The sequence below is a fragment of the Xenopus tropicalis genome, chromosome 7 (genome assembly GCF_000004195.4).
Source record: "Xenopus tropicalis strain Nigerian chromosome 7, UCB_Xtro_10.0, whole genome shotgun sequence".
NCBI classification, from domain to species: Eukaryota; Metazoa; Chordata; class Amphibia; order Anura; family Pipidae; genus Xenopus; species Xenopus tropicalis.
In genome coordinates, this window is record NC_030683.2 from 44,577,363 (window position 1) to 44,597,055 (window position 19,693).

Consider the following 19,693-nt stretch of genomic DNA (forward strand, 5'->3'; position numbering starts at 1 on the left):
TCATTGCTCAAGTACAAACATAACAAATTAAATAATGTGCCTAGGTAATTTTGTGAGGAAAAATTGTACTCGTCTTAATTACCTAGAACAAATTCTAAGTTCTTATAAGCAATCAGTACTTTTTTGTAATTTGTATGTTTGATGTATACACTCCTCCATTGTACAGTTCTGTGGAATAAGTTGGCGCTTTTCAAATCTGAATAATTAAAATAAAAGTGCAGCAAATCTGTTGGAAACAAATGATGAAAATACCAAAAATAAATGAAGCTACATCAAACTGCAACAAGATTTACAAAGCTTCTTGAAGTTTGCAATGTATATGGGGATTGCACCGCCAGTTAAAAAATCTACAGTGGAAATCACTAAATGTAATATCCGATTTTTAAACACTAAGGTGCTGTTTTTTTATAATTTGCTATCTTTGTATGAGTAATACTGATGCAAAAGAATACCATTCGTATTACTGAAAATAATTGCCTGAATCAGAACAAATTGTCTTTATTCTGCAATTTTTAAAAGAATCTAAAAAAAAATAAATATTTTAGTACATCTGAGATAGTATATGTGAAAAGCACTAATAAACAGCTTCCTCCTTTTCTCTCAGCCGCACCCGCTAACATCTTCTTTCCCAGACACAGACCTCAATCATGGTACAATCCTTTTTTTCCTCCCACAGGGGATGACTCATCAATCCCAACACCTGTACTGGTATTTCCAGCCTTGGTAAACACAGTCCCTCTTATTTTTGCACATTTTCTCTGTCTCATAGAGCATTCTGGGAGAGAGATAACTTTAACATTCCCAGCTTCCCAGCTACAGTGTCAAACAGACTATGGAACGCCAAGGTAATTTAATATTCCTAGGTATAAATGCCATCGTACGGAAATACATATTAATTTTTATACCATGAAGGGAGGTTTACATGCATATGTATCTATAGTTGCTATGGTCCAGATTACTATAGCAACAAAGCATATGGTTGGTAATATACTCCCTATTAATTACCAAATTCAACATGTGGTGCTCTTGACAGGGGTCCCCTGTAAGATTCCCAAGGAAATACAGAACAACAAAGTACAGGTATGGGATCCGTTATCCGGAAACCCGTTATCCAGAAAGCTCCGAATTACGGAAAGCCCGTCTCCCATAGTCTCCACTAATCAATTGATTTAGAATTTTAAAACTGATTTCCTTTTTCTCTGTAGTAATAAAACAGTACCTTGTAATTGATCCCAACTAAGATATAAATAATCCTTATTGGATGCAAAACAATCCTATTGGGTTTAATTAATGTTTTATTGATTTATTAGTAGACTTAAGGTTTGGAAATCCAAATTACGGAAAGACCCCTTATCCGCAATATCCTTGGTCCCGAGCATTCTGCATAATGGATCCTATACCTGTAAAAGCAGGGCATTCATGTATACTTAATACAAAATTAGATTATTTACAGTTTCCTGTAACAAGGCAGTTATTTGACAGACTGGAATATGAGAAGAAGAGGGCCTTAATAGAAAGATAAGCAACAGAACATGAAAATACATTGTAGCCTCAAAACACTAGTTTTTGGTTGCTGGGATCAGATCCATTTAAAAGCCAGAAAGAGTTAAAAGATAAAGACAAATGAAGATTACTGAAATGTTGTTTAGAAATAGGCATTCTATAACATACTAGAAGTTAGGCAAGGCCCGCCTCATGATAAAGAAACAGGGAGTATGGGTAAAATGAAACGAACAGCTTAAGTTAGCAAGGCCTCATGCACATCTCTTATCTAGCAAGATTTTAATTTATAGTAAGTCATTAGATGACATTTGGCTCTAATGGATTTTGATTAAAATGATGTCTATATTCTAGGAATGTAAATGGTTGAACCAAACAACAATTGCGAAGGATTCATTGTAAATGTTCTTTAACAGAGTATACATACTGTTCTTTAACAGAGTATACATACAGTATTTGTGAGACTTTGCTACAGTTCAGGATAAAATAAGAGTTCTATTCATACCAGCCAGATCAAATCATTCCATATGGCATAAATGTCAACACCCAAAGCCATCAGTTCTTACCTATATCTCACTATAAATGGAGACAAAGCAGATGTGAATGCAAGGCTCTCTCAACTATATGCACATCATCAAGTTTAACTCCACTTAAGCTGACTATAAACATCTGTTGCTTTAGGGGGTGTTTTTTTTGCAGTTCAAGTACAACACTGGGCGTTAGGAAGAATGCATTCTGAAAATTTGTGACTGGTCTTGAGGGTACAGCATACAATTTTTCTAATAAGAAATGACAGCTGCAACATGGCATCTTCTACCATGTGTAAACATATAAATACATGGGAGAAAGGGATGTTCCTTGAACTCACAATGTTATGCCATCATACCGCAACTGTATTCCATTAACAGTAAACAAATGGTACAAAGCTCTTGTACATAAGTTTTCCTTTAAGACTGTACTAAGTATACATCAGGCAAAGCAAATGCACTAACCTTTTGTGTTTTTTGTGTTACACACTCTGAACTCTCAGGGCACCAATGAGTGGTCTGTTTAAGATCCCTCTTAATGGCCTGTGCAGGGGAGGGGGGCATGAGATTCCACTTGGAATGCAGTCTACGGATGGAATAAAGAATAATTTTAAGAATGCAAGCTCCATTGGAGATGTGTAATTTATTGGAAGTGCATGACTGTGTGCAGCAGGGTCCAGTTAAAACAGCTGTTTTTGCTTAATCTGCCTTACAGAAATGCTTAGCTCCTACTACTCTGCAATTGAAGAGGTTAAACAAATACAGGGCATTAGAAAACATACCCGCTGCCTGCCTACATTTTAGCTTTCTGAAAATAGTAGAAGTGCAGGGAAGAGTTTTAGCCGTAGGCTTTCATATATTATCGAGCAGAACTGTAGTCGGAATAGCTGTGAGTGCTGCGGCAGTTGTCCCAACCACAAGAAGACCTGCCTCAACATGCAGACTTTAAAAAGAACGCCTTGAGCATTTAGTAGTCTGGGTTTTTTGGTGCTTTTACATTTTGCTTTCTTAAGTAAAAGACTTCACATCGTGTTGCGGCAGCTGGTTAGAAAGGCTGGCGTGTCTATGCTGAAGCTAAAGCAAGTGAGAAATTAATATGTTTAGAACTAGGGCCGGAAACCATAGTTGTGTTGTCTGCATTCACCTGATCTTGTGGTCGTCAGTCTATAATTAAGCCAAAACCAAAACGAGTTCACTTAAGAAACAAGCTGCACATCTGGAAGGGTGAAGTAGGCAATCTTCAATGATTCTGTTTGTTTTATGAATGTGAAAAGCATTTCCCTGTGCTATCAGCCCTAATATTACAAAAAGTCAAGATCAAAGGCAGTAAGCTTTTATTATGAAAAATAAGGAGGACTGGATGGGTATAAATAAGCATCCGGACTGTAATAAAAAGACCACACAAGTGGGTCAGCCATTAATATTAAAAAAAAAAAAAAAAAAAAAAAAAAAAATTTGCAATTTTTCACTCTGTTTACCTCGATTATTTTCTGTGACCAGGGTGTTTTTAAACACAGTAGCACCAAGATTTTATGATTTTCAAGGGACTGTGTCAAAATTGGGGGGGAATACATTCTTGAAAAAAGTATAATCAGACAGATTTTTCCAGAAAAATAATTCTAAAAGAAGGTGAACTCATTACTGGACATTTCTGTTAAATGCTTTCTATTCTCTAGTGCAGTAGTCTCCAACCAGTGGCTCGTGAGCAACATGTTGCTCTCCAACCCTTTGGATGTTGCTCCCAGTGGCCTTAAAGCAGGTGCCCATTTTTTCAATTCTTGGCTTGGAGGCAAGTTTTGGAGGCATAAAAAACAGGTGTACTGCCAAACAGAGTCTCAGGTGCTACCAAATAGCCAATAACAGTCCTTATTTGGCACCCCAGGAACATGTTTAATGCTTGTGTTGCTTAACAAGTCTTTTGAATTTGAATGTGGCTCACAGGTAAAAAAGGTTGGGGATCCCTGCTCTAGTGATATCACACCACCAAAAACAACCCTACCTATCCTTACAGGCCAGTCCTGGTTGCTAGACTTAGGGGCCCATTCATTAAACCACAATTGTTTTGCGGTTAAAATCACGATAGTAAAAAATTCAGAGTAACCAAGATAATTTCTGATGAAATTGAATCGAAAATGTCACAAAAATGATTTTATGGGTCATATGAAAATATCACGGTTGCGCTCCGCGAGTCAAGAAATTTCCGGATCTGAATGGTCGTTAACGGCGCGAAAGCCTTTCTGGCTTTGAACCCTTAAACGTATGATTTTGGAAGCCTTCCACAGGACTCAATGGCACTCTACAGATCCAACCTGGCCAAAACATATTCAGGATACCAAAGCTTAAATGAATTCCAAAATGGTTACAGTCTTTGCGAAAAATACAACTTTTTCGTGGAAGTTAACGAAAACCACAAAAAAAGTGGAATTCTAATGATATTATCATGGACATTACAAAAAGTTCTAGAATTTTGAATAAATACGAATTTTTCATAAAAAAAAAAATAAAAGAATTGTGGTTTAATAAATGGGCCCCTTAGTGTTGATAGGAATTAGATGGCAATTGCATCCCATTTTAGAGAGAGGCTGAACAGATAAACCAAAACTGTCCTCATATCACAAGAAGACAGCCTACATTGAATATGCTGCCTAAATAAAAGAATACCAGAGTTGGGTCCACATATACACTGCTACATGCCTAGAGGTATGTGACATCCTGCACTGACTAAAACCACCACAACAGCAATTTGTAACTGAAAATAGAAAAACAAAAGAGAAACTGCATTTTATAGACTTTTGGCAGCCATCTGATGAAAAACATTGCATGTAGGCAATAAAAACTTACATTACTGCTACATTATATGTGTACCTTATTTTATTGGTTATATGATTTAATAAAGGATGCCAGACCTTAATAAATTATAATAAAAAAATATTTATAAATTTAAAAAAGTTTAAATGATCACACATGACTGCATTTTCCCTTTTCACCGTACTGAAATACAGGAATAAATCCTAATTTTTGGCAATCCAATACAGGTATGGGACCTATTATCCAGAATGCTCGGGACCTGTGGTTTTTCAGATAAAGGGTCTTTTCATAATTTGGATCTTTTACCTTAAGTTTGCTAAAAAAAAATTATTTAAACCGTAATTAAACCCAATAGTATTGTTTTGGCTCGAATAAGGATTAATTATATCTTAGCTGGGATCAAGTACAAAGTACTGTTTTATTATTACAGAGAAAAAGGAAACCATTTTTTAAAATGTAAATTATTTGATTAAAATGGAGTCTATGGGAGATGGTCTTTCCATAATTTGGAACTTTCTGGATAATGGGTTTCCTGAACAACTAATGCTAAACTAATGCTAATATTCTGGTTTATATCTATAGAATATTGTTACATTCTGATTATGTCTGTAAAAGTTTGCAGTCAAAAAAACTATTTGTGTTAAGAAAAGAATATGACACAAAATAAAGAATAAGAGCATTGGCAAGATGAACCCTGGCATGCTATAGCTTGGTTTAAAAAGAAATAATAAAATTGCCTGCAATAAATATTATACTGCTGTGAAGGCAGCGATCCTCGGGGAAGGCAGCCAAATGTTACGACGCAGGAATGATTAAAAGCAAGAAGCATCCTTACCGTTCCCAACTTGAGCCAAACACAGCATGGTGCATTCTATGTACAGACCAGATGCAGCATAAAAATAATAATAAAAAATACTTTCTGATGCTGACAGTAGCCTCTACAGACATCTGAAGTGTTAATTTGTAGCAGAGCACATACGTGAACTAGGTAAATTTCTCTTAGGACAATTAATGCAAAATATACGATGCTTGACTGCAAAAAGGCTCAAAAACGCTTTTATAAAACTAAAACAAGCAACACTATCTCAATGGTATCTAGGTCACACCGTCAATAAAGAATGACTGCTACACCAAGAGAAAAGATACAGCAGCACCCTTTCCCTCATTCACAATACACTTTCTGAAGCATCTAGAAATTGCAAGGATATTTTGTTTTCTAGTAACTGGCACCAACAGGGAGTCAGACAGAGCAGTACCAGGACCTAACTAATTAATCCTTGGTTTCCTTCTTTCTGTTAATTCACACAGAGCGATACTGAGAATGCACACAGTTGGAACTTCTTGCGAGGATATTCCTGCAGAATTCTATTGCATAAAATATTAATGAAATAGTATATATATTGGACCTGTTATGCTTGGGACCTGGGGTTTTAAAGGAGAAGGAAAGGCTAATAAAGAGTTAATCTCAAGCTGCAGGCATACCTTCAGTTCTCTCAATAGTGCCCTTAAGTCTCCCCGTATTTCTCCCATTCAGATGATCAGAAGCCTCATAGGAAAAATAAACGCTTATCTCTGTAAAGAAAGTTCCCATAATGCCTTGCTCCTGCACCAAGACTTTAAAAGTGGTATATTTATCATGCTGTGTAAAAAGTGGACTAAAACATCACCGGTGATGTTGTATATAGCAGCCAATCAGATGCTTTGATTTGATATTCTAACTGTTGAAATCTAATTGCTGATTGGTTGCTCTGGGTAACATCACCAGTAATGCTTTACTCCCCTTTTTACATAGCATGATAAATATACTCCTTAGACCGGTGTACATGATCAGTTTGTAGGACTAGGTGGAAGCTTCCTGCTGATTGGCTCAGATGACACATTCCTAAGGGGGGGGGGTTCTTAGAATTCTTGAGGGAGGGGGAGCTGGAGAGGGGGGGGGAGAGGAGAGAACTACGTGTCTCTGGCACAGAGAAACAAAGAGACAACAACTCATGCTTCTTTTGACAGCGTTTCTGTGAGTGCTTATGGCTGTATTTACATAGACCTTTCTGATCAAGCTTACTTAGTTTTTACCTTTTCTTCTCCTTAAATGGTTAAGGGGCCTTAAATCTATTGAAAAATTATTTACAAATTAAACCCAATAGGATTGTTTTGCCTCTAATAAGGATTCATTATGTCTTAGCTGGGATCAAGTACAAGGCACTGTTTTTTTCAATATTACAGAAAAAAAGGAATTATTTGTAAGGGCAATGCCATTGATTGCTGCATGCCCATATTGTCTTATCACATGAAATGGAGGGATGTTTCACATGCTTCTTTTCTGCTGTTTTTCCTGGCTTAGAGCATAGGAACAGGCTTTGCCATTAACAACAAATGCACACAGGCATTTGTATTTCCACACGCACAATGATCTGGACCTTTAGCAATCTGGCTCAGCAATGTTTGAGAAACCACTTATACACCAATTATACAATGAACAAGCAAACTATCTCACAAAGCCTTAAATGACTTCTGAAGCTCAAAGTGCTGAAAGTTGCTTGCCCTTATAGGAAAAACAATGTATTAAACTTATATTGTGTAAAACAGCTCATATGTAAAACTCTTCTTCATCTAAATAAACCATTTTCACAAAAATATACTTTTTTTTTTTTTAGATGTGCTATTGGGTAATCCTAAATAGAAAATTGTTTTAAAAATTAAGGGCTGCCTCCTGGGCTCATATGATTCATGGTGAACACATACACATTAGGTCATATCAGCCAATGAATGGATAAAGTCCTGCTGGATTATCTCATGTCAGGTGATCTCTAAAGTGCTGGTAAAGTGATCTCTGACAGCCCATCACAATATGGTGGCTCAAGGTAAATGATGTACAAGTGCAATATTTACTGATGTTTATTCTGGAGGTTTTCCTTTAAAGGGCATGGCAACCCAAAAATAAAATTATGCCAAATAAAAGAAAACATAATTCCAAGCGACAATATACATTCAAATTTGTAATAGTTTTTACGTTATTTGCATATATAATTGCTATTATATAGCTATTCTCTGCCCTGGTGTATCTGAAACAATGTAACACAAGCCAGCAGACTGACTTGCTGGAAGAGACTGACTTTTGCAGCATTGTTTAAAAAGTCATAACCAGGAGTTAAGCATAGGCTGTTTCCAATAGCAATTACAGGTATAGGATCTGTTATTCGGAAACCTGTTATACAGAAAGCTCCAAATTACAGGAAGGCCATCTCATATAGACTCCATTATAATCAAATAATTCAAAATGTTAAAACACATTTTACTTCTTCTCTGCAATAATAAAACAGTACCTTGTACTTGATCCCAACTAAGATATAATTAATCCTTATTGGAAGCAAAACTATCCAAATGTGTTTATTTAATGTTTAAAAGCTTTTTTTTTTGTTGCCTAGTATGGTGGTCCAAATTACAGATCCCTTAGGACAAGCACCCACAGAGTAACTTACAGGCCTGCTATAGATCGCTGCTATTACGGGCAAGTACCTGTCTGCAGGAGGAAACTTTGCAAAACCGAAGAGATACGAAGGGGTTTCAACCGGCGACTTCTATTATTGCCAGTGGAAACCCTTTTTGGAGCAGGTACTCGCCCGCAATAGATCGCTCGGTGGGTGCTTGCCCTTATCTGTAGGCCCAGGTCCTGAGCATTCTGGATAACAGGTCCCCTACATGTACATTTACAAATAACTTTTAAAGCACTTAAAAATGTGTAATTCATTCATGTTGGAAAGTTGCTTAGAATTGTCTTCTTTAATTCAGCAAAAAAATATTTTTTATGTTGACATGCCCTTTAGGGCTCTGGCACACAGGGAGATTAGTCACCCGCGCACCGGCGACTTACATTTTCGCCGGTGGGATGGTAGTTTGGGGAGATTAGTCGCCCATGACAAGGGAGATTTGTCGCGGGCGACTAATCTCCCCGTGTGCCAGAGCCCTTACAAGGAAATGTACCTTTAACATTTATATTCTACATCATGCAGACAATGTAAAAATGATTTGGTTTGTGGGAAGGTATTTTTACATGTTTTTAATTAAAGGGATGTAATTTTAAAAAAGAAAAAAATATTGTCTAATGAAAGACTTATGAAAATATGTCTAATGTTATTTAAAACTTTCAAGTACACAGTAATTAAAATGCTTCAATGGCTAACACTGGTAGGATCACAAGGCAGTGATTTGAATAAGAGACTAACAAATGAATAAGGAGAGGGTGGTTGTATTATTTTAAATGCAGTAAGAGAATTCTTTGCCTGCCCAGAGTTTGCAATGCAGCTGCACTGTACATTCCCCTATTGTGCAGACACATTTCTGCCATTTCAGAAATGACAGATTCCCTGCAGATTTCCAGCAAAGTACATAGCAGTGTATTGAAAAGGAGGAGCTGTTATGGAGTGCAGAGGGCTTTCAACTTGTAAAATATGCAGCAGTCCCCTTTCACCCTTTTTTTTGCTGAGACTTTAATGCACTTCCCCCAGCTAAATCTGCTTTCTAGCTGCCAGTGTCACTGTCCCCAGCTATCAGATTCAAGTTTAAAAATTAAAACTTACACAAATACAGGCAAATTCTAAAACGTGGGTTTTTACGATTTTTCAGATGCCTGCTCTCACGCTAACATATAAGTTTTTAGCAGGTCGAGGAAAGGTGCTGTGGCTGGGTGGAATTTACTTTTTTTTTTTTATTAGGTTTCATTCTGTTGTACGAGACAGAAAGTCAAGCTAGCTATGCAGAGGTTGTTGCCCCAGCCTGCAGAAAAGAGCCAAAGAAGTACAACAATAATAGCAAACATACAAAGCAAAGTCTATACACAAACTATACACATTATAGACCTTAAACTTACTGCCCTGCATCTATAGCAAAATACATGATCCTCATTCAGCAACATAAACAAATATTAATAAACATGGAGAAGGGGGGAAGGAGAGGAAGGATGTGTCTCTGATTACTCCCCGACACAGCAGTGAATGAAGTTCTCCTGCTGAATACTAACAGGCTCCACAATCATAAATTCAGCTCCTTTGAAAGACTGTAGCTTGCCACATCTCTGAGTGTTCATTGATTGAGAGTCTTGTCTGACCTGGAGCAAAACTGCACCTAAGAATATTGCATGAAACCTGTGCACTCAGACTAAAGCTAATATTAAACAGTGGCACAATGGTGTGAAGCTCATAGTGCATCATTAGGCAAGCTCATGATTTAATTCAGTCAGACCCAAGCTGCATTTTACAGAGACAGACCACAATCACAGTAACATGTACTAACATACCTGTAATAGCAAAAGAGAGACTGCTTATCAGCAATTGAAAACAATACTTTAACCAAGGTGGTACAAAACATTTAACCATTGCATCTTATTTTCGAATGATTCCTAGATCCTATACCCATACCAAGTTGGCTTTGAAATGCCTCTTTAGCACCCCTAAGTACGTACTCTTATTGTAATCAACTATTGGGCATTTGTTCTATTACTATAAATGATTTAAAAAAATGTTCACATGTTTAGTAACCCCCACCCAAAAAAAGTCCTAGAACATTTACAGGTAGGTACATGTAGGCCTGTAATCCAGAACCCTTGGGTCGGGACCTGTGGTTTTTCAGATAAAGGGTCTTTCTGTAATTTGGATCACCATACTTTAATGGAATACGGTCATGGGAAAAAAAATTCAAAACCCATCAGTTAATAGAGCTTCTCCAGAAAATCCTACATTGAAATCCATTTTTCAAAAACACAGATTTATTTATATTTAATTTTGAAATTTCACATGGGTCTAGCCATATTCTTCATTTTCCAGGGCGCCACAGCCACGTGACCTGTGCTGATAAACTTCAGTCACACTTTACTGCTGAGCTGCAAGTTGGAGTGATATCACCCCCATTACTTTCCCCCCAGCAGCCAATCAGCAGAACAACGGGAAGGTATCAAGATAGCAGCTCCCAGCAGATATCAGAATAGCACCCAATAGTGAGAAATCCATGTCCGGCTTGGGACTCCCCCAGTTACATTGGAGTAGGAGAAACAATAGGTTACCTGAAAGCAGTTCTAATGTGTAGCACAGGCCCTTTCTGAAAGCTCAGACTCACAATGCACTGAGATGGCGCAACACACCAATATTACAACTAAAAACATTACATTTGCTGGTTCAAGAATACAATTTTAATTGCTAGAGTACATTATTTGCTATGTAAACAGTGTAATTTAGAAATAAAAAGTATACCATAAAAATCATGACAGTATCTTTTTAAGTCAACTAAAAAATCCTTTTAATATTAAATAAACCCAACATGATTGTTTTGCCTCCAAAAAGGGTTAAGTATATCTTAGCTGGGATCAAGTATGAGATATGGTTTTATTATTACAGAGATAAAGGTAATCATTTTTAAAATGTGAATCATTTGATCAAAATGGGGTCTACATGGGAGATGGCCTTCCTGTAATTCAGAGCTTTAACTGTTTTTTAGATAATGCATCCTATACCTACATTCTTTGCAAATCATTTACAAGGAAACTCAGAAAAAAATACATTCTTGTATGTATACCAAAATATACCCCTGCATTACATGCAAAACAAATAGCCAGCCAAGATCTGGAATAAACCAGGGAGCCAAGAGCAAAAAGTTGGCAACCAGCACAGCTTACAATGGCTTTGTGGGGTACTGATACAGCATTCCTTTCAATACAAAAGCAAATGGTATTTGAAGGTGGGAATGAAAATAATTACAGTAGATAGAACTGTTTTATGATTGGTGTAGTGAATTTCCTTTTCTTTTTTATCAGAACTCTTATTTTAGGAAGCTAAAATGAAACATTTAAAGCATATCTCAGCACAATAGAATAGTGATGGTTTTTAGTTACAAAATGTTGAAAGTATATTGATATGCCCTACACATAGGCAGGTAAAATTTTGTACAAATGCTATAATATGCTATAATATATAACTATTGTTACAGTATCATTCCCCATCTGGTTTCAGTGTGACTTTTGGGAACATTTGCAAACTAAGAAGGTTTATGGCATACCCTCAGTTCCCGATGGCCACATCATCCCATTGTCCACAATGGGAAGCACAGTAGTCAAAAACCTGCAACCTGTTCGGAATTAGTAGCAGTGATCAAACCACCAATTCAAATGATACTCTTTGCCATAAAGGCATCTAAAGGACTGGCAAGGAGCTGAAAAGCTAGTTACAAATGACGGTAAATATGCAGTGAAGCATACAGAACAGGGACTTTTGCACATTATTCTAAGCACTGGCAATCTCTCAAGCAAAGACTTATCTACTAACAATGGGCAAATTTGCACTAGTTCAGATACCCATAGCAATCAAAGATTTGCAGTGGTTTTTCATACTGCAGCAGACAAAACAAAGCTAATTGCTGATTGGTTGCCAAGGGTTATTGTGGTTACGGCACTGTGGCAAATGCACCCACTGATGCTAAATTATTCCAAGTTAATCTCTAATTGGTCTCCCATACTTTAGTCATACACATTAATATTAATGAAAAGAGAAAGCATACATAATCCATGCTTATGATGCCTTGGGGATTGCTATTTTAACTCTACATTTCCTAATCACAAGAAAGACAATTGAATTGCTTTTGGGTAACGGCATACTGAAAGAAATTAGAAGCCTGCAACATTTTTAGTAGCCAAACAGAAAACCAAAAACTCCCACTATTGCCCTTTATTTGCCCCTATAATAACTACCTAAAAGCACAAGTAAGCCATTCCAACAGGGGCCAATAGAGGTCAAAATCTAGTGCCTTGGCTGCTTACAAAATGCGGCCGGCAATCAGCTGATCTCTGCTTGGGAGTCTTTGCCCTTTAGAAAATGTAAAAAAATGAAAAATTTAAAAAAAATCTTTGCTCTCAAAGTTACACAAGGTCAAGTGAAAATAAATGGCTAATTTATTTTGGTAATAGGTAATATCAAGTGAGCCACTAATTTGAACATTATGCCCTTTTCAAGCACTTTCTAGCTACAGTGGCACTGTCCTTGAAGCTGATGCAGCTGTGATTGGCACGCTCAAATGCTGGAACTCTTCCATTGCTTGAACACTCTGCCAAAACATTAAAACCTTATGCAAATTCTTACACAAGCTTCCTCAGCAAACAGATTTACTAGTGCCCAAAATGCTGTAATTTAAGCTAGAATGTACTGTTTTCCTGCAAGTTTGTTAGACTTCCTTACAAAAGGAGACTATACAAATATAACTAATCACATATACAATAGTAATCTCTGTTCTTGCCGTTAATTTCTTTTGTGTAATCTGTTTGCATCAGAGGCAATATAAGGGAAAAAAATGAGGAAACTTACATGGCTACCAATTAGCTATACACAGGTTAGACTAGTCACCCTATCCACCAAAACTGTACAATAAAGACAAAGGGACAAAAAAATATATATATTTAAGGGGAAAACACAAGTGGGCTCCGTAAAACGAAACATTTTTTAAACGTGGGATGATAAATACAGGATTGCTTGGTGCTTTGTTTATCTCTATATGAAAGTTTACAGCAAGAAAAAGTAGTACAGGTATGGGACCGGTTATCCAGAATCCTCGGGACCTGGGGTCTTCCGGATAAGGGATCTTTCCGTAGTTTAGATCTCCATGCTTTAAAGGAACAGTAACACCAAAAAATGAAAGTGTATAAAAGTAACTAAAATATAATGTGCTGCTGCCCTGCACTGGTAAAAGTTGTGTGTTTACTTCAGAAAGTCTACTATAATTTATATAAATAAGCTGCTATGTAGCCATGGAGGCAGCCATTCAAAGGAGAAAAGGCACAGGCACTTAGCAGATAACAGATAAAACACTATTGTATTCTACAGAGCTTATCCGTTATCTGCTATATAACCTGTGCCTTTTCTCCTTTTTTCCAGCTTGAATGGCTGCCCCCATGACTACACAGCAGCTTATTATATAAATTATTATTAAATTTTTTGGTGTTACTGTTCCGTTAAGATTACTAAAAGATAATTTAAAACATTAAATAAACCCAATAGGATTGATTTGCCTCCAATAAGGATTAATTATAGCTTAGTTTGGATGAAGTACAAGGTACTGAATATTACAGAGAAAAAGGAAATAATTACTAAAAATTAGAATCATTTGTATAAAATGGAGTCTATAGGAGATGACCTTTCCGTAATTCAGAGCTTTCTGGATAACAGGTTTCCGGATAACGGATCCTATACCTTTAATTAGTATCTTAAGTTTTACACAAAATTCCCTTGGTCTGCCCTGACAATTTTATTCAAGTCTACAGGGGTTCATCTAATTCTTAGGATTTTGCTGGTTATTGTAAATGCCACTTGGCAAAAGCGTACCAAATGACTGTAGTCTAAAGGTGGCCATACACGGGCCAATTGTAGCTGCTGATATTGCTCCATTTGGCAGCTTATCGGCCCATACAGGGGCAGGAACGAGGGGCCTGCCCGTCCGATACCTGGCCTGAAATTGACCAGATATCGATCGGGCAGGTTAAAAGATTTAGTCGGATCGGGGACCACATCGGCTCAATGATGCGGTTCCCGAACAGACTTCGGCCATTGCTCCCGTTATAATTTGATCATTTGGCCCCAGGGTCAAACTATCGAATTAGCCTACATTTTCCCAATATCTCCCACCCGTAGGTGGGGATATCGGGAGAAGATCTGCTTGCTTGGCGACCTTGCCGAGCAAGTGGATCTTAACGTGTATGGCCACCTTAAGCTTCTAACCCTATGGCATTTACCCTATAAATAGATGAATTTATCAGTACAGGCATGGGATCTGCTATCTGGAATAATTGGAACCTGGACTTTCTGTAATAGACAAAGAAAGCGTCCATTTTAGCATCTGTCATCAGAAAGCACCTTTAAAATTATGTCAATACCTTCCTGTCTTCCAGCATTTCCTAGCATTTAAATTGTTTTACTTGGTACATGTAACTTCTGTTTTTGTCTTCAAATTCCAGTTCAAACCTTCAAACAACTTCTTTCTGCAATGGCTTGAGCTTCCATGATACATGCGCACATCATATCTGGCCCTGGAGAAGCGCATGCTCAGAGGAGGAGACCAGTCACTTTGAAAGGCTTCATACCCATCCAAGATGGCTGTCGCAATGGAGTTCGGGAGGGGGGGGTAGTGGTTCATATAAAGGGAAAAATATAGTAAATAGATGTGGCAGTTCAGAGCCTGTGATCCCACAAAAATTTGCAACTGTGTTTTCTGTGTTGTTTAAAGCTACTAAAATGCATTTAAAATAGGACTATTTTACCTCAAACATGGGTATATGATGGCTTAGTTTCTTCTTTTCTGTAATAATAATCGTTTCTCCTAATAGAGAAATCAAAGGATAAAATATCCCATAGCTGTAGTTACTGGACTTGTAGTCTCTATGCAGCATGTATATAAAGGGGCTATTGCTTTGCTACTATCTATAAAAGCCAGTATGCCATCCTGTTACACTACCATCATCACAGACAGCTTGTTTTACTTCCAATGCAGCTGTCAGACTAAAAGAGTCAGAATCTACAGCTATAGTGCACACCACAGCTTGTGTGGTCCATCCGTTGACAAGCTAATCTCCATTGATTGCCTATGTCACAAGAAAGCAACCAAGCTAAAACACGCTGAATTGGCTGCTGCCATAGAAAGCAAAGGCTTTTCACATGCTTACTTTAGGCTTTCATACTGCAAAGTCACCCAACTAGCTGCAATATGCTGATGAAATCTGGTTAGTGCCATTTAATGATCTGAAAGCTTATACATACAAACAGACACAAGAACTGAAAAAGTCCCTTCAGATTAATACACACTTCTACGGTCACTTCACAAGGAAGTCAAGGGAAAAGCACAAAGGCTGGTCTGTCCCAGGACTACGATTAACACAATGTGTTGATACAGCATGATGGAGTCAGAACAAGAAGCCTCTAATAAGCTCCACTGAATGGACTTACTAAAAGCTACTACTGCACTATGTTGGGAATAGTAGTTCACAACCATGGCTTAAATGGCTTGTGCTAAGGCAAGACGTTTCAGAGGCATGCAGAATTTAAATGTGCAGAAGCAGTTCTAAGAATATTTGCAAAAAAAAATATTAGTTTTGTGACTATTCAACTACATTTTTAGAGGAATCCCTAAAATGAAATAATTGCTGAGGGCCACCCGTTGGCAAACCATATATATGTGCAACAATTTTAATGCAAATGTGGTTCCCTAGTCAAAGTAAGTTACCCTTGAACCCGACAAGAAGTACAAGAAAATAAATATTTTCTAGTTACTGGCTGATTTTTTCTTCTCATTGCTGACATGTAGACCATGGTTATGCTTAAGCCCAAGAAAATAATTGTACACAGAACAATGCTGGGCTAGACATATTAAAGTTTGCATTCTAAAGAGAGAATGTGTATTATGCACTGGAAAAATGTAAGCCTTTGTTCATGAATCAATTGAATTATGATTTATTCATAGAGCACATACAAGTAGTGAAGTGCTTTACACTTTTTTATAAAAAGCAGGCAAATTAAATCAGGTAAACTATAAAAAAAAATGTATTTATTTATGGTCAAGAATACCCCTTTAGTACTTTATCTTGCACTATCTTTTTGTCCAAACGTGTTGCAGATCTGTTATCTGCGCATGTAAAGAAGCTAAAAGTCACAGATTTTAAACCGGGATGAAAAAGTCATTAAGATTTTTTCTTTCTTTTAATAATCACTCACTCAAAATAAAATCCTTTGATATGTCCATATGAGTGAGGAGTAAGGGTCCTAGATCATCAAATCAACGATGTTACTGGGAGATTAAGTACTTGCACCAAAGAGATTCATTTTATGATAATACCTCAATTTTTATAAGCTTTTAACATGTCCAATGCGACTACAACAACACTGGGGACATTATGGTAGATGGGTTCAGCATGTAAATCCCCATTTTCATGGTGCGCTGATGCATGAACGTTAACATACAAGGCAAGCTAAATGTGCTCTATAATCTCCATTCTGTCACTTTAATAAGGGTATAAAGCACAGCAATATAGATAATATGTAACTTACATTTCCCTATGATGTGATAGCTGAAGCTCAGTTTGCCAGTGATTTATGTACTCTAAGCATCTGTTTTGTTTGTAAAGCAGATTACTGGTAGAGAAAGAAAAATATTTCACTATTAAACATTTTTCACTTTGCCTCCTCACCACTCATTGTGGAATCTGGACCCAGTGGGTACACAAAGTAGCTTCCAAGACAATTAATGTTTAACGCTGTGCATTTCAGACACACAAAAATACTTGTGTGCCTCCTTGGTGATTTCATCAAAGAGATGGCAGAGCTGCCTGTGTGAGACAGCATGAGCATAGGTGCACAACACAATGACTGCTTTGCCCTGAACAGCTCAAGCACATGCAATTTCTTTGTTCCACAGGGAACGCTACAGCACTGTGTATATATCACTGCAGGAATCCTTGGAAAGAAAAGGGGGGCACAAGAATGCAACTAAATATCCCTTCAAGGAACAATTTTCCCATAAAACACAGTTGCAGATCTGCATTGAAACACTTCAACAGAGTAAGCCGAGAACACAGCAAGAGAACATTATGTCTTTAGCCTGGTTTCTCTGTACGACTGGTTTTATTAGTGAGGCCTATAGGGTTTAGGGAAATAAGAAGGTTTTTAAAACATCATGCTCCTCAGGCCTCTACAGTCCTCCTAAACATCAACACAAAAGATTCTCCATATCCAGGTCACATAATTCCATATCAAGTGTAAAACTTTTGTAAACTTTTTTTTCTATAAACTGGATTTGTTATCAATGGTGACAAAACTCAACAAACCATTCTCTCTTGCTTAACTTTAATGTACATTTGAGGATTAATGATCTCGGTTTTAAACTTACAGCATTTTGTTGGACCAAAATGCACGATAACACTATTTTCATTTGTGCATAAAGTCAGCATATGATAATGCCATAGGCGGCTCCTGCATTACAAACAGTACATTTCAATATTACCAATTACCATTGAAGCACTGGTATTGCTAAGCAACTGCCCTTTAAAGGAACAGTAACACCAAAAAATGAAAGTGTATAAAAATAATTAATATATTATATACTATTGCTCTGCACTGGTAAAAGTTGTGTGTTTTCTTCATAAACACTACTGCAGTTTATATAAATACCCTGCTGTGCAGCCATGGGGGCAGCCATTTAAATTGAAAAAAGGAGAAAAGGCACAGGTTACATAGCAGATAACAGATAAGTAGCAGATTCCCATTGTATTCTACACAGTTTATCTGGTATATTCTTATGTAACCTGTGCCTTTTCTCCTTTTTTCAATTTAAATAGCTGCCCCCATGGCTACACAGCAGCTATTTCTATTAACTATAGTAGTCTTTCTAAAGCAAACACGCAACTTTTACCAGTGCAGGGCAACAGTACATTATATTTTAATTATTTTAAAACATTTTTATTTTTTAGTGTTACTGTTCCTTTAACAGGACAATATACAAAAAGCCTGCTCACACAAAAAACTGCCATATAAAACACCACATAATTAAATTGTATTTTAAAAGTTTATCAAAATGAAAGTCAAATGCAAGGAAACAAATATAACAATTGTTTCATCCATCACACAGTAAGCCAAGGCCTATTAAAAATAACTAGAAAGTTAATCAAGGGCTTGTTTTGATTATTTAGTCTGCTTAATAAAAGCCAGAGAGCGAAATGCGTTGCAGAGATTTGATCAATCATTTTTTGAGGATATGTATTAGCAGCAAGGTTTATAATCTATTTGTACCATTTTGCTACTTGGTGTCATAATTCTTTATTTAGCACTCAACAGTGGAATGCAGTGGGTACCTTGGGTTGCGGTCAGAGGTGTAAGGGGACCCTTGAAGAGACTGAGCAGTAAAATTGAAAAGATGCAGTGACACAGAGATTGGCACAAGGTGGGAATAGAAGTATCAGTACAGATTGGTGAGAGCTTTCCAATACTGAAAAAGAACAAGTGCTTTGGGTAGGGAGGGTGGAGGCCCCATATTATAATGCCCATTGCCTGCAGTGGCTTGAACTCTTCCTGAGTATTAGTGTGCATATATGTATGATCAGTATCAACTGGTTCTTTCACTTTCATGCTGATACATGTGCTGCTATGAAAATCTGAGGTCCTAGGTTTCCTTTCAGCCAGGGGGTCTATCTGCAAGAAGTTTGCATGTTCTCCCCATGCTTATATGGATTTTACACAGGAACATACAAGCAGCTTAAATCACTCCAGATAAAAGTGACTACATTTATAAGTGAATGTGATAGGAACTCCACTATAACAGTGAGAACTTCACTTAGGCAGACACTGATGTAAAGGATGTATAATCTCTTTAAAGGAGAAGGAAAGGCTAATAAAGAGTTAATCTCAGGCTGCAGGCATACCTTCAGTTGTCTCAATAGTGCCCTTAAAGGAGAATGCAAGTCAAAATTTAAAAAGCATACTGCCCAATAGTCTTTCAATTGTTTAGTAAAAACGACACACTTTTGGCTCACCTAATCAAATATTTACTCAGTCACACTTAGGGGCTGATTTACTAACCCACGAATCCGACCCGAATTGGAAAAGTTCCGACTTGAAAACGAACATTTTGCGACTTTTTCGTATGTTTTGCGATTTTTTCGGATTCTGTACGAATTTTTCGGATCCAATACGATTTTTGCGTAAAAACGCGAGTTTTTCGTATCCATTACGAAAGTTGCGTAAAAAGTTGCGCATTTTTCGTAGCGTTAAAACTTACGCGAAAAGTTGCGCATTTTTCGTAGCGTTAAAACTTAACGCTACGAAAAATGCGCAACTTTTCGCGTA

At 37.2% G+C, this 19,693-nt stretch overlaps 1 protein-coding gene across 2 annotated transcripts in view; it reads right to left on the reverse strand.

The window, feature by feature from the left end:
* Positions 1–19,693, reverse strand: part of ndst2 (N-deacetylase/N-sulfotransferase (heparan glucosaminyl) 2) — a 92,189-nt gene that overhangs the window by 58,773 nt on the left and 13,723 nt on the right. Inside the window, exon 2 of one of the 2 annotated variants that reach the window (XM_012966246.3) lies at positions 2,493–2,613. The gene's annotated coding sequence lies outside the window, so the exon portion shown is untranslated. 2 annotated transcript variants of the gene reach the window in all.